Here is a 14,937-nt window from a genome sequence, read left to right on the forward strand (position 1 = left end):
AACAGACTGTTAACGTCACATATGAACAGTTCTTCAGATAAACTATAACATAAACAACAGAACAGAACAAGTTTAACAAACTCTCCATCTCACTCCAAATCACTAAATCCATTCAATTCTTCATCCTCGGTGTCACTTCTGAACAACTCGGCCTCGACCTCCGGAGGTAAACAGAGCGACGCAAACTCTTCTGTGTCGCTGTCGTCAGACTCAGCATCAGTTCCAGTTAGAATTATTCGTGTCTTTCTGAATCCCGACAGGATGGTTTCGGTGTCACTGAAGTCCAGGCTTTGTCCATCCATCCAGTGACTTCAGGAAAGTTTCATGGTTCATCCTCCCGGTGTCACAAGTTTCTCTCTCACTCCAAACTTTCTTTCTGTTTTTGGCTGAATATTACATGACTTATAGCCGGCAGGAAATGGATGAAATTTACATCAGGGATCATCAAACTAAGGCCCGCGAGCCAACTCCGGCCCCAGTCCCTCTGCCCCTCATCACTTGACCTGGCTCTATGTGTCAATCCTCAAAAGTTGTCATGACCTTTTTTTTTTAATTACTTTTTGGCAAATAATAACATATGTGCATTTTTTTCAATTAAAAAAATTATATTTATATATATTATTTATATTTATATTTAAATAATTTTATGACGTATTTACATTTGCTGCCAAATTTGTCGCAGAATTTTCGTCACCTATGCCTTCATTTACTACAGAGTTGGATTCCCATTGTTCTATTGTTCCGCTTTAGTTTTGACCTTTAATTAATCTTATTGACCTTTAATTAACCTTATTGCTTATTTCATTTTCACCTTGACCTAAAAATGCTCACCTGGATAGACAAGAGCTGGCAACTTGATCTAATACTCATATATATATTTTAAAAATGTATTTTATAGGCCTATTTATTTGACTATAGGCCTATTTAAGTGCTGCACACAATTATTACAATACAATACAATTGTTATTATTAATATTATTATTATTAATATGAACAGGCCGACCTACAGTTCTTTATCTTGACAGTTATTGTTATTAGAAAATACATAAATGGAATATCTGCAGTATTTCAAATTAAAACAAAGTGTGAAGTACTACATACTACTTTTGCAAATCTCTAGTAACAATAAACAAATATGTTCCAGAAATTATGTGTTGATATAGAATTGTGGATGATTTCTACTACACAATAAGTCCTGCTGCTGGTCTTTTTGGTCTGGGTCATACGGCCGACCCGACCTTGGCCCCTCATCACAGTCAAGAGCGATAATGTGGCCCCTAGAGAAAACAAAAAAGTTTGTTGACCCCTGCTTTACACGGTTAAAAAGTCAATTTTACGTCTCTAACAAAAATAAACCTTTAAACTTTTCCGTTCTGTAAATAAATACGAAATGCCAAATGTTTCGACTTTCGCGGAGGTCACTGTAAATCGCACATTTTTACATAATTTCACCCCGCAGCGCCTCTCGGATGAACGGGACTGTGTAATACGCTTCATTTCGGCTGCATCTGTTTGATTCTCTCCCCCGTCCCATGCGACCGACGAAGAAGAGCCTCCAAACATAAACACGGAGCTCCGATTCAGGCAGGTTTCACTCTGGGGAGCAGCGTAGCCTGGATACGAACGCCTGAAAGTTCGACCTTGTGAGGGACTTTCCTGGAGACAAGGGAGATGGCGGAGAGAGCGGCCCGCGCGCTAAACTCTGAGGAGCAGACTGATTTAAATGGAAATGAGAGGAGGCTAGTTCGTCAGTCAGCGGAGACGTACCTGGACTGAAGGGCGGACTCAACGCTTCAGATAACAGCGCAATTAGACATTTGCACCGAGCACGAATACAGATGAAAGAGGAGATGACTTTAGCCTGGAACAAGTTTGGGTACATTTTAACACTGAGGTTTTACTGCCCGTAGTAATGACACAGTGATATTAATTTATTTGAATTCAATTTTTAATTAAAACTAAACTCAGACTTGAAAATAGGCTAATATAAAATGATCACAACTTGGGTTAATTTTTCAGAAAAGGATTTATAAGGGGCTGTGTGTAATTTTTACTGTTTTAAAAGTTAAAACTAAACTAAAGATGGTAAATGGTCACATTTTTATGTAGGACATTTCTACCTTCACGACACTTAAAGCGTTTTATATCAGACATTCATACACCAGTGCACGAAGACACTGGGGACGAGGTGAGTTAAGTGTCTAAGTCCAATGAGGTTCATTTGGTCTTCCGATAGTTTGTTATTAGGTTCTTTTTTCAGACCAAGAGTTTTGTTTCATACCTGACAGTTTCGACTGCTCACTAGCGCTCTTCCTCAGAGTCACGTGATGTTGCTGCGACGTTTTCGCTCAGCTGATTTAAACAGGTTTTGGCGCTGTTTTCCTACCGGTGGAGGCAGGACGACAGCGCCACCTGCAGTCCCACTTCCTCAGGACAGTATCCCAGGTGAATGCGAGAAGGAAACAGCGAAGGCGTGCACACGAGCAACAAAACACAAAGCAGAACAGGAACAACTCAAATCGGCCATTTCTGACCACTGTAAAAGAGAGAACCACGTTATGGACTGGACAGAGCAAACATCATTGGGACAGAGGAAAACAAACACCGCCGCTGGATTAAAGAGGCGATCGAAATATGGAAACATGCTCAAGGGACGATAAACCGGGACGAGGGGCTTTTTTACTTGGCAGATCGTGGTGTAATTCGCCCGCCGATGCCTCCCTGTCTTGGTGAATGTGGATTATGAATGTGAATATGGGTGGATTATTTAAGGTGTTATGTAAGTTGTTTTTTTTATTTCTTATGAGGACGACTCAAATATACATTGAGTAATAATATGTTTAATGCAGCTTTGCGCACATTTGTTTACATTTTTTTATAGAAACTAATCTTATAGGACTTAAACTTGAAGGATAAGAACTTCGCACATCAATTATTTGAGACGGGTGCGTTGGAGGAGAGGGAGAAGCCCAAGAACACAGAGAAAAATCCTGCACACCGTCTTACTTGCAGATTGTGAGATTTATTAGGACAAACCGTGCAACGTTTCGGCACTAGGCCTTCATCAGGAAAACAGAAACAAAACTTAAAACCACGTGGCTCATTTGCATAAACTATAAGCACTGAAAAAAACAGCTCGTTCCTTGTGCGCTGATGTGGTTCAGCTTCTGTTGGACAAAAGCAGGGGTTCTTAACCTTTTCAGTCTTGGGGCCCAATTTTTTTCTGAACAAAGTAACCTGGGGCCCTATCTCATATTAAATGCATTATATTGTACTGATTGTGGGGCCCCCAAGAAAGCGGTCCCGGTCCTACTTTGGGCCCCGGCCCTAGGGTTAAGAATCACTGGACTAAAGGACACGACTCAGTTGAATATGTGCGTTATCATCAGAGATTGTGCTGCTGATGGTGAGTCTGTTCTGTGCAAAACGGTGTTGTGGTTTTGTTGAGTCCATGCAGAACTATACTTGGCTTTTTACGCCGCGAGGCTCCTGACTACGGTAGCTGTAATGCGGCAACAATCTATCAAGTGGTGCGGCTTCGTAGTTTACCAAAGTACTACGAAAACATTTTGACAGATTTTTGAGCACCGTGTGAATCAACAGAAAATGGTTCGAGGTCAGTAAGCACAACCAGAATGAATACATAAGGCGCACTGTCAATTTTTGAGAAAATGAAAGAATTTTAAGCGCCTTATAATCTGAAAAATACGGTAATAATAATGGATCAGTTTTATATCTATATAGTGCTTTTTTTTTTTTTTTTTTTTTTTTGGACAAAGATGCTTTATAGGTACAGCTCATTATTCATTCATGGCCAAAGTGTCTTGCCTAAGTACACAACGACAGTATTTTTCCCCCTGGCATCCCACTGTGGCATCTGATTTTCTCTGCAGTTTCCCATCTAAGTCCTGACCAGGCCCGGTTTTGCTCATCTTCTGAAATCTGACGGGATCGGGCTTTGACAAGAAGGTCTGGATTACAATTCTCCAAAGTTCTTCCTCACCTTCTGCTTTCATAACATCCGAATTATTCACCACAGTGAGTTCATCAGCTTTTCTCATAACCAGAAGAGGCCAGAGCAGAGTTTTGTTGTGACGGTTAAGATAAGAAAAACTAGCATGTTAACCTGCACTTCCTGATTATTGCACAACACAATAACAAATGTATTTTTCATCAAGAGCAGCTTACACAATCTATCTGTACTGCGACTAGACACATTTTGCACAAATCCACGGAAAGAAAATCTGGCACATTTCTTTTAAAAGGTCACATTTTTGCACTTTTTTCTTTGGAGTATTTATTTTGAAAGAAAAAAAAAAAAGCACTAGTTTAAAAATCAGATGAAGCTTGTAATTAAAATCCGATTTGGCGCGCTAAAAATATTGATTTATATCTTTTTAAATCAAATCCACTCAAATTTAGTTTCACCGTTACTATCAAATTTCGAATCAAATTATTTAAAACAGTTTGGCGCATTTTCACCGCAGCCTTTCGTGTTTTCTCAACTGTAACCATGGAGATAATATTATTTTCACCTGCTGGTCTCGTTGGAGATGTTATTGCTTTGTCTGGAATGCACAGTATGTTATTAAACTGTCTTGCACGGATTTAATTACAGTTACCTTGGCTGTAAGAAAGGCGCATATAAATAAAACATGTTATTATTATCATTATTAAAATACCTTGAAAAACATGCTATTTTACCGTGAGTGGGCTTGCCTCTCCAGAGATCTGAACTGTACTGTACCATAACAACAGCCTGATACACCTGCTCGCCTCCGCTGAGATACTGTACGTTTATTTCAACGCTGTAAAGATTATTTGTTGCCTTTTATTGTTTTGAAAATGCTGTATATTCGCCGAAAACAACACCTCTGTGCGTCTGCCCTCCCTTTGCTCTCCAGGCTGAGTCACTCCCCCTTCAGAGCGCTGTCACAACACGATCAATGTGCATCCCGCTAATGAAACTACTGCACGTTGCGTTCAGGTTTGTCGAGCTGTTGTGTACAGTTTTGAATCATGTTTTTTGTATATTTACGGAGAGTAGTTGTGTAGGAGCATTGGACAGACTCTTACAGCTAAACATAAAGAGTAAGAGAGTAACGGTGCATGTATTTGTGCCGAACTGTTTCGGTACAGAATGTTCGGTTCGGCGCAGGGCTGTGCACGAGTGAGTTTGCGCAATTTGTGTGTATTTACATTCCTCCACTACATGTGCAGCTACACGGAAAACTCGTCTGTGATTGGGGCAGTGTTTCCCGCAGCGCTTTATAGTTAGGGCAGCCACCTTGACAACAATTGCCCACCGTCTTGAGTACATCCCTCCGAACCACGTGAATCTGCGCAAAACTGCGGTCGTCACGCCATAGTCCTCACTTTTGCCTTTTGCCGGTACAGAATCTCCGCCTCCCCCTCTGTCCCGACCGAAATCGTATTTTCAACCTCTGGGGATGTTGTAACTGCAGCAGATCTACTCTTACTGCAGATGATGTGGACAAGTTGTTTTTTTTCTGGCCAAAACTCTGAAGATTGAGTAAAACTTCATGCTGGAACTGTTAGCGCTGCACTTTACTTTTTGAAAAGTTTTGTGTACTGTTTACAAGGAATTTTTTTTTTTTTTATAATATTTCATACATTTGTTGCTTATTTGAGAATATTTTATTTAACTTATTAGTGTTACCAAGCAGCACTTTGGATTTATTTTATTTTCCCATTTGTACAAGAAAATGGTTTTGCATTTTGTTTCCAAACTGTGCCAAAAATGAAGCGTGACCTCAAAACCGAAGTACATACACCTGAGATTTTTGTGTACTGGGCCCAGTCAAGCAGAAGTAAACAAGCAAGGTCAAAAATTGAAGTTAATGCATCTGATATAAAAATGTATTGAACAGATACATATGTACTCTAGTTTATGAAACTGTTTACCTTTTTTCTGTACCATTTTTGGTTCTAAAGTTCCATACGTTTTAAACAGACCATGTATGAAACATGGAACAAAAATTATTTCCCAAATTTCAAAGACCCAAAAATCATGTAAATAAATGGATGTATTTCATCATATCTTGTGTTATTCCATCTTTGAACTGTTGATGAAGGTACAGGATTAAAAAAATAATTATTAAATGTATTTAAAATGATAAAAATTTGCTTGGAAGGACTGACATATTTTATAGAAATAGTTTCCTTTCATTTTGAAGTAATATTAAAGTATTCAGAAGAAAAAAGCGACAAATGATGTAAAATCCTGCACCTTCTACTTGTTTGCACAATTTTCCCTCCGTTACTTTTCCCTCCGTTACCATGACCTTTCTTAATAAAAAATGTCATGACTCAAAAACTAAGAGGTTTTTCAACCTAATCTTGTACCATATGGTAGAAAACTATATGAAGCAAATATTCAAACCAGTTTGTTAAGGATATGTAAGTGAGAACCAAGAGTTATCACTGTTTGGATTTATTGCCCAAAAAGTGCTGCATATTTCATTCCCTCCGTTACCGACATGAGTTTTTACATTTTTTGTCAACAACTTGAAAGAATATCACAGGTTTAACTTGACCCTGTTGGAGTGTAACTCTTTCCTACATTCTGATACTTTACTTATTTCAATAGTCCCTCTAGTTTCTGAATAAGAGACATTTGAATGTCAAAAATCTGCCCGTTTCCCTCCATTACCGCTTGACCGGACCCTACTGTTACACTCCTAGTAAGGAGGGTTTGAATAGAGCCCAAGAGAGATCGCTAAATCGCTCAAACATGCATGGATGACATATAAAAACCTCTACAGGCCTGTTTTTGATGAGAGAATAGCATTATGACATGGTAGAAAGCTCAACATTTCGATTTTGCATACACCCCCTCAATAATGAAACTAAAGTATGCATGTGTTTTTGACCAGACAAACACGTTTAAACATGGCAAAAAGCAAAATGATGTCTCTATAAAAGGCAAAACAGCTACATGGAATTAAAAACACCACAAAGCAATTTTAAACGAGAGCCAACAAAGTGAACACGGACCATTAAGAGCAAGTTTTGTACATCAGGCAGCTCATCCATCATGCTGGAACAGTGTGTTTTGTTAATTCATCTTGCCAAACAAATGCAGCGGTTTTAATCCCTGAAGCGATGCCCAGAAGATACCAAAGATGAGCGAGCTCCAGCTCCTGTGGGCTACAGTCGGAGCTTGATAAATTCAGTACAGCCATTTGCAAACCACCACTGTTTCAAACTGGGAAAAGTGGATAGTCAGGATTTTTGTAAGTTTTTTGAAATAACAAATCTTGTGAGAGTCCGACGGGGTGTGTAATGTGTTCCAGCAGTGCATAATGGAGTTTAGTGGGTAAGTGCTGTGTCTTGTATTTTGTTAAAATTTCCACTATTCATAAAGTAGAGTTTTTCTTGAACTCATTCTTGTTGGAAAAGTCTGTCAGGAAATGTGGGCGAGCCAGAATAAGGAAAATAACCCTAAAGCGGCATTGTGTACCGTATTTTTCAGACTATAAGTGGCACTTTTTTCATGGTTTGTGTGTTTCCTGTGACTTATTCTCCGGTGCGACTTATATATTAAAATGTTTGAGTGAAGAGGAGAGGTGGAGAGGTTCTAGTCTTGTGTGTGAGTATCTGCTGCTCCTGTTCCTCCTGCACCACTGTCACTTGGCTCTACTGCGCATGTCTCCTGCAGAAAGAGCCTCTGTCCTGTCTGTATCATGTCAGTCGATCGCACCGTTACTTCTGCACCACTGAACAATTTAACATTTTTACAACTTATAAAAGACGACAGAGAAAACTTAACACAAATGCCCCCGACAAAAAAATTTAATTTTACAGATTACAAACTGCAAGTCGTGAAATCTGCAGCTGAAAATGGAAATTGAGCAGCAGAAAGAAAGTTTGGAGTGAGAGAGAAACTTGTGACACTGGGAGGATGAACCATGAAACCTTCCTGAAGTCACTGGATGAATGGACAAAGCCTGAACTTCATTGAGACCGAAACCATCCTGAAACAGGCAATATATTTTGTCAAATCTTAAATATAATGTCAGTTATGTCAAATGAGTAGTCTACTGTATTGTTTTAACTATAAGTCGCACTTATACTGTGACTTATACTCTGGTGCGACTTATATATTAAAAAGGCTTTAGGCTTGTGTGTCAGTTTTCTGCGCTTGTCTCCTGCAGAAAAAGCCACTGTTCTGCTGCAAGTCGTGAAATCTGCAGCTGAAAACGATAATCGAGCAGCAGAAAGAAAGTTTGGAGTGAGAGAGAAACTTGTGACACCGGGAGGATGAACCATGAAACTTTCCTGAAGTCACTGGACGGATGGACAAAGCCTGGACTTCAGTGACACCGAAACCATCCTGTCGGGATTCAGAAAGACCAGAATAATTCTAACTGGAACTGATGCTGAGTCTGACGACAGCGACGACGCTCTGTTTACCTCCGGAGTAGGGATGAGCATTCGATAAAATGTTCTTAATCGATCGTCGGGAGAATCATTAACGTTTTTTACATTAAAATTTATCATCATTATTACTGTCTGCACTACTAATCTGCGTAAATAAATTTAACTTTATGACATATAAACCGTAACCACTCTAGAGCCACATCAGCCCGTTTGAGATTATAAACTTTGCGCAACTCTCACAGAAAGGAAACTTAAACGCATGGCTAATTTGCATAAACTAAGCGAAGAGAAAAAAAAAACAGCTCTTGTGCACTGACGCGACACGACTACAGGTTAGTGTGACCATATTTGCGTTTGTCAAAACCAGGACACCGTACGGGGGGTGGGGGGTGGGGCCTCGTCATCGACATTGAGCGACTCTCACCTGGTAAAACTTTTTCATGTTTTCAGTGTCCTGGTGAACTTTTTCCCCACTGGACACCAAAACATATGTGCTGTTTTGTACACTGTGCACATGGACTCACACTTGTCCCAACCAGAACAGAAAGCGTGGAATTTCTTGTACAAGTCATCGTTAAATGTGCATTTGTGCTTTGGCACGTTGCAGACTGACCCACTGTTTGTGTCTCGCTCCTTCTGATGCAGAGACACATGTACAGACCCCTGTTTGGTCACGACACACACAGCAACCTACATTCGGTTTGTCGATTAAAATGAACGTAATTGATGAAATTCTTAATGATCAATTATCGATTAATCGACTAATCAGGCCCATCCCTACTCCGGAGGTCATGGAGTTGCTCAGAAGTGACACCGAGGATGAAGAATTGAATGGATTTAATGATTTGGAGTGAGATGGAGAGTTTGGTTAAACTTGTTCTGTTGTTTATGTTATAGTTTATCTGAAGAACTGTTCATATGTGACGTTAACAGTCTGTTGTTCTCTCTTCTATTGTTGTTACTGGAACTTGACTTTTACACAGGAAATGTCAGTTCCTGGTCTCTGATTTCATAAAATAAATTTTCCCCAAAAAGTGCGACTCATAGTCCGGTGCAGAGTCTTCATTATGCATTTTTAGCTGGTGCAACTCTGGAGTGACTTATAGTCTGAAAAATACGGTAACTTTGCTGGTGGAGTGTCTGCTACTTGCACGCCTCCATGAAATGTTATTGATTGCCTGGAATGTTCCACAGTATGGCTTTAAGCTTATCTATCTCCATGGAGGCAAACATGGGGTGTCAGTAAACCAGGTTAGAAGTAAAATCCAAGAAGTCTTTAAGTTTTTCTAAGTATTTTGGAGAAATAAAATCACTGTACTGGTTGTAATTGTTGATTAGCCGAACATAACTGAAGGAACAGAGGTTTGTGAAGCTGTAGTTTGTTGTTTTGTATCATGTTTTTGGACATTTATCCATTAATAATAAAATCTAAATACCCAAGATTACCTTTTCTGAACCAACACACTGACAAAAGCTGCATTTTAATCAAAAAGCATTGCTTCAAGGTAAAAAATAAATAAATAAAAGATAAAAAACAAAGCATACAAAGCGTGTTAAAGGTGCGTGCACTCTGTATTTCTGGTGAGGGTCACTTTCTTGTTTCCATGACGATGCGATTGCCTGCGTTTACTCAGTGACACGTGTTTTTATTGCTGAAGAATATCTTTAAACACATGTTGCTGCTGCTGCTGCTGGTGTTGTTGGTGAGAGTGTTTTATCTGTTTTATCTGTTATGGATGGAGTTGTCAGTGTTTGCGGTTCGAGGCCAGTTGGCGGGTTATGACCTCGTACACGCAGCTGTTTGTGCAGTTTTTTGGAGATAAAGCGATAAACGGTCAGTTTTTATGCGTGGTTTTCTATCTTCACTTTCTGTCTAAAAAAGTTTTGTCATGGATGTTATTCACACCAAGAATGAGACACATAAGCAGACGCTGGAGGAAAGGTGAAAGGTCAGAGCGCGAGTAAGTCGTCGAAACTGTCAGGTATGAAAACAAACTCTTGGTCTGAAAAAAAGAACCTAATAACACTAAATTTTAGGGATGTAACAATAACGGAAATATCGTCAGAAGTCTCACAATAGAATCAAGAGCCGTCACAATATATCGAGTTACAAGTTCCTTTGCTTAAATGCATTGTTCTTTAGTAGGAACAGCTTTTTGGAGATAAAGCGGTAAATGGTCAGTTTTTATGTGCGGTTTTCTATCTTCAAGTTTCGTCATGGATGTTATTCACACATAAGCAGACGCTGGAGGAAAGGAAGGTGAAAGGGAAGTCTTGTCCTTTGATCAGTCCCAATTTACTTGCTGTGATGTTAATGTAATAGGCTCACGTAGGGCTGGGCGAAGACAAAAAGACAATGCATAAATGAATACATGAATGGCCATTCAGTGAAAACCCAAAATTCAAATAGTTCCGTAAAGTAGATTATGTGTAGAACGAACGATCGTGTTTGAATGTCCAAGAGCAGGTTAATCCGGTTGCACAGATCGATAATCACCGTTCATCACGCACGGCTGTAAATGTGGCGCATACGACCGGAGCGGGAGTTCAGAGAGGTAGTGTTCGTGCGGAGGGACAGTGAGTGACTGAAGAGTTTTGGTCGTAGAGCCGAGTGCGTGGAAGGTGCGAGAGTCTGAACGCTGGCTACAAGAGCCTCCTACCAGCCCGGACAGAAGGAGTGGAGGTGTCGAGGTTCCAGGCAGGACTGAGTTAAATATCTGGGTTCCAGACTAGAACCTGGGCTTTTAGCTCGTCATCAGACCTGGCCTGTGCAAACAACAGGACCACAATGTAAAATCAGTGTGCACAAAATTCAAGTATAAATATAATTAAATAACACTAGCTGTATTATAAAATATATAAATACTAATTGATATTCAAATATTGTACAATATACTAGAGATGTTAAATTAAAGGTTGTATGGAGGATTTTTTTTTTGTTTCAAATTGTCATTGAAAGTTTAAAATACCATTACAGAGACGCAGCAGCCTTGTAATTATGATTAAAAAAAAAAGAAAGAATGAAAATCTATCAGTTGTGGACGTAGTGAGGCCAGATAAACATCAGCCAATAGAAAACGAGGCTCCTCTTTTTCTATTGGCTGTTAGGTTTGTCAGTCAAACTCCCTACATTTTTAGTGTCGGCGCTCGGGGAATTATGTGGTTTATGCGGCGGTTCTTTGAGGCTTTTTCAAACTGTAGCTTCCTCGCAATTCGCACAAAGTTCACGACCAGTTCGCCGCGAAAGAAAGTCCGAAGGGTCTAAAAACTGACGCGTCGGTCGCTAAAATATTTCTAGGCAGGTCACTTCAACAGTGATTCTGAACATGCACTGGATGTAAACAAATGTGATTTCTAGAGTAAAGAGGCGGGAGGAGGAGATGTTTCTACTGAGGAAGGTGGTGTCACACATGCACAACATTTGAAAAAGGACGGTCGCTGTATTTCGCTTCCCTTAAAAAATCCTCTATACAACCTTTAATTAATCAAAATAATTAAAATGATTAATAAAAAAATCTTTTGAATTAAAGTGCATGAAAATAACATTCAAAATAGCATAGCATCTTATTATTTAAAGTGCCAAGTGCTAAGGCATTTCAATAATATAAAGGCACAATGTTAAGCTAAAAAACGCCACAAGGTGCACAGAAAACAAGTGGACACTAAGAGACAATATAAATAATCATCTGATGGTGATTACATGTCAAGTGGACCACAAGAGTAAAACAGAAATAATTAGAAAGTTGGTATAAAACAATGCTAGCCGGACCCATAGGGTATACGATATACGATATACGATATACGATATATATCTCGATACCTGTACAGGAAAAATAAATCCCCATAAAACTACTGCAAAATCAAATATGCCAAATTCCACAAGATCTTTTTTTTTATCAAAGTGCAAAGAGGAAGTTCATGTAGGAACAACGTGCTTCTACCACATTTATGATTACAAAAAATCCCTTATTACATAAATAATAATTTAACTGTAAAACAAAAGAAATAATACATGTTGCCTTCTTTTCATTCATAAATAAAACAACTCAACTCAAGCTCATCTTTGCATTAACTGTTAACTGTATGACAGCCATGAGCCCCTTTTAGAAGAGGAAGCTCAGAAATACTGCACATGGCATCAGGCTTGTGAAGCTGTAGTGTATTGTTTTGTATCATGTTTTTGTATATGGGTCCAGTCAAGTGGTAACGGAGGGAAACAGGCCGATTTTTGACATTCAAATGTCTCTTATTCAGAAACTAGAGGGACTATTGAAATAAGTAAAGTATCAGAATGTAGGAAAGAGTTACACTCCAACAGGGTCAAGTTAAACCTGTGATATTCTTTCAAGTTGTTGAAAAAAATTTTTAAAAACTCATGTTGGTAACAGAGGGAATGAAATATGCAGCACTTTTTGGGCAATAAATCCAAACAGTGATAACTCTTGGTTCTCACTTACATATCCTTAACAAACTGGTTTGAATATTTGCTTCATATAGTTTTCTACCATATGGTACAAGATTAGGTTGAAAAACCTCTTACTTTTTGAGTCATGAGATTTTTTATTAAGAAAGGTCATGGTAACGGAGGGAAAATTGTGCAGCAAGAAGAAGGTGCATGATTTTTTTTCTTCCGAATACTTTAATATTACTTCAAAATGAAAGAAACTATTTCTATAAAATATGTCAGTCCTTCCAAGCAAATTTTTATCATTTTAAATACATTTTTTTTTTTTTAAATCATGTACCTTCATCAACAGTTCAAAGATGGAATAACACAAGATATGATGAAATACAAACATTTATTTACATGATTTTCAGGTCTTTGAAATTTGGGAAATAATTTTTGTTCCATGTTTCATACATGGTCTGTTTAAAACATATGGAACTTTAGAACCAAAAATGGTACAGAAAAAAGGTCAACAGTTTCATAAACTAGAGTACATATGTATCTGTTCAATACATTTTTATATCAGATGTATTAACTTGAATTTTTGGCCTTGTTGTTTACTTCTGCTTCACTGGGTTCATATTTATCTTTAAATAATTATATCTAGATTCCCAACATTACCTTTTCTGAACCAACACACTGACAAAAGCTGCATTTTAATCAAAAAGCGTCGCTTCAAAGTGTAAAAAAACAAAGCAAACAAAGTGTGTTAAGCTTAAAGGTGCGAGGTCACTTTCTTGTTTCCATGACGATCCTATTGTTTTCCCTTTAATGTTCCACAGTGCTGCATTAAACATGTGTAGCCTGCGTTCACTCAGTTACACGTGTTTGTATTGCTGAAGAATCTTTTTAAACACATGCTGCTGGTGTTGTTGGTGAGTGTGTTTTATCTGTTATGGATGGAGTTGTCAGTGTTTGTGGTTCGAGGCCAGTTGTCGGGTTATGACCTCGTACACGCAGCTGTTTGTGCAGTTTTTTGGAGATAAAGCGATAAACTGGTCAGTTTTTATGCGTGGTTTTCTATCTTCACTTTCTGTCTAAAAAAGTTTTGTCATGGATGTTATTCACACCAAGAATGAGACACATAAGCAGACGCTGGAGGAAAGGTGAAAGGTCAGAGCGCGAGTAAGTCGTCGAAACTGTCAGGTATGAAAACAAACTCTTGGTCTGAAAAAAGTAACCTAATAACACCAAATTTTAGGGATGTAACAATAACGGAAATATTGTCAAAGTCTCCCAATAATATCAAGAGCTGTCACAATATATCGAATTATAAAGTTCCTTTGCTTTAATCAGGCATGTCCAAACTATGGTCCGGGGGCCAAATGCGGCCCTCAGACACATTTTTCTTGGCCCTCAGAGTTCAAGGTGAATTGGCCCAAATGATCTTGCATCAATTAAAAATAATTTTTTTACTGCACGTTTTTTGAAAATCTACCTCGATATAACTAATATTGAATATTTAGTGTTTGGTTTTAAGGATTTCAGCATGAATAAAGACCGATGGCTCTTTCTAACGTATTAAACATGCACATTATTTCAATTCTTCACTGTACTGAGCATCAGTCTACGGCCCTCGATCGGCCTCTGCTTCGTCTATGTTTAGATATGTGGCCCTTGATGAAAAAAGTTTGGACCCCCCTGGCTTAAATGCATTGTTCTTTAGTAGCAACAGCTTATAAACATCGGGAACTACATCTCCCATGATTCATTTCAGCACAGACAACATGAAAAAATATGTTTTTTACTTAGATTCTTGAGATTCTGACAGCAATAATTTGCACCAAAATCTTGTCAAGGTATTTTAAAAGTAAAAAAAAAGTGTCATATCTAGAATTATATTCCAAAATATAAATTAGATAAAATAGAAATTGGTCGCAGAGCATTTAAAGGTTGTATAGAGGATTTTTTTTAAGGGAAGAGAAATACAGCGACAGTTCTTTTACAAATGTTGTGCATGCGAGTTTTTAGACCCTTCGTCCGCTTCACTCGCGCAATCGCTGGAAGGAATCTCCAAGAATCACCTCAGTTTGTCTTCGCTCCTTTTCCCCTTCTCTTCTTCTTTCAGCGACCTCAAGAACCGACTT

This window comes from Boleophthalmus pectinirostris, unplaced genomic scaffold (genome assembly GCF_026225935.1).
Source record: "Boleophthalmus pectinirostris isolate CB_2022bp ecotype Guang Dong unplaced genomic scaffold, ASM2622593v1 HiC_scaffold_1, whole genome shotgun sequence".
Taxonomy (NCBI): domain Eukaryota; kingdom Metazoa; phylum Chordata; class Actinopteri; order Gobiiformes; family Gobiidae; genus Boleophthalmus; species Boleophthalmus pectinirostris.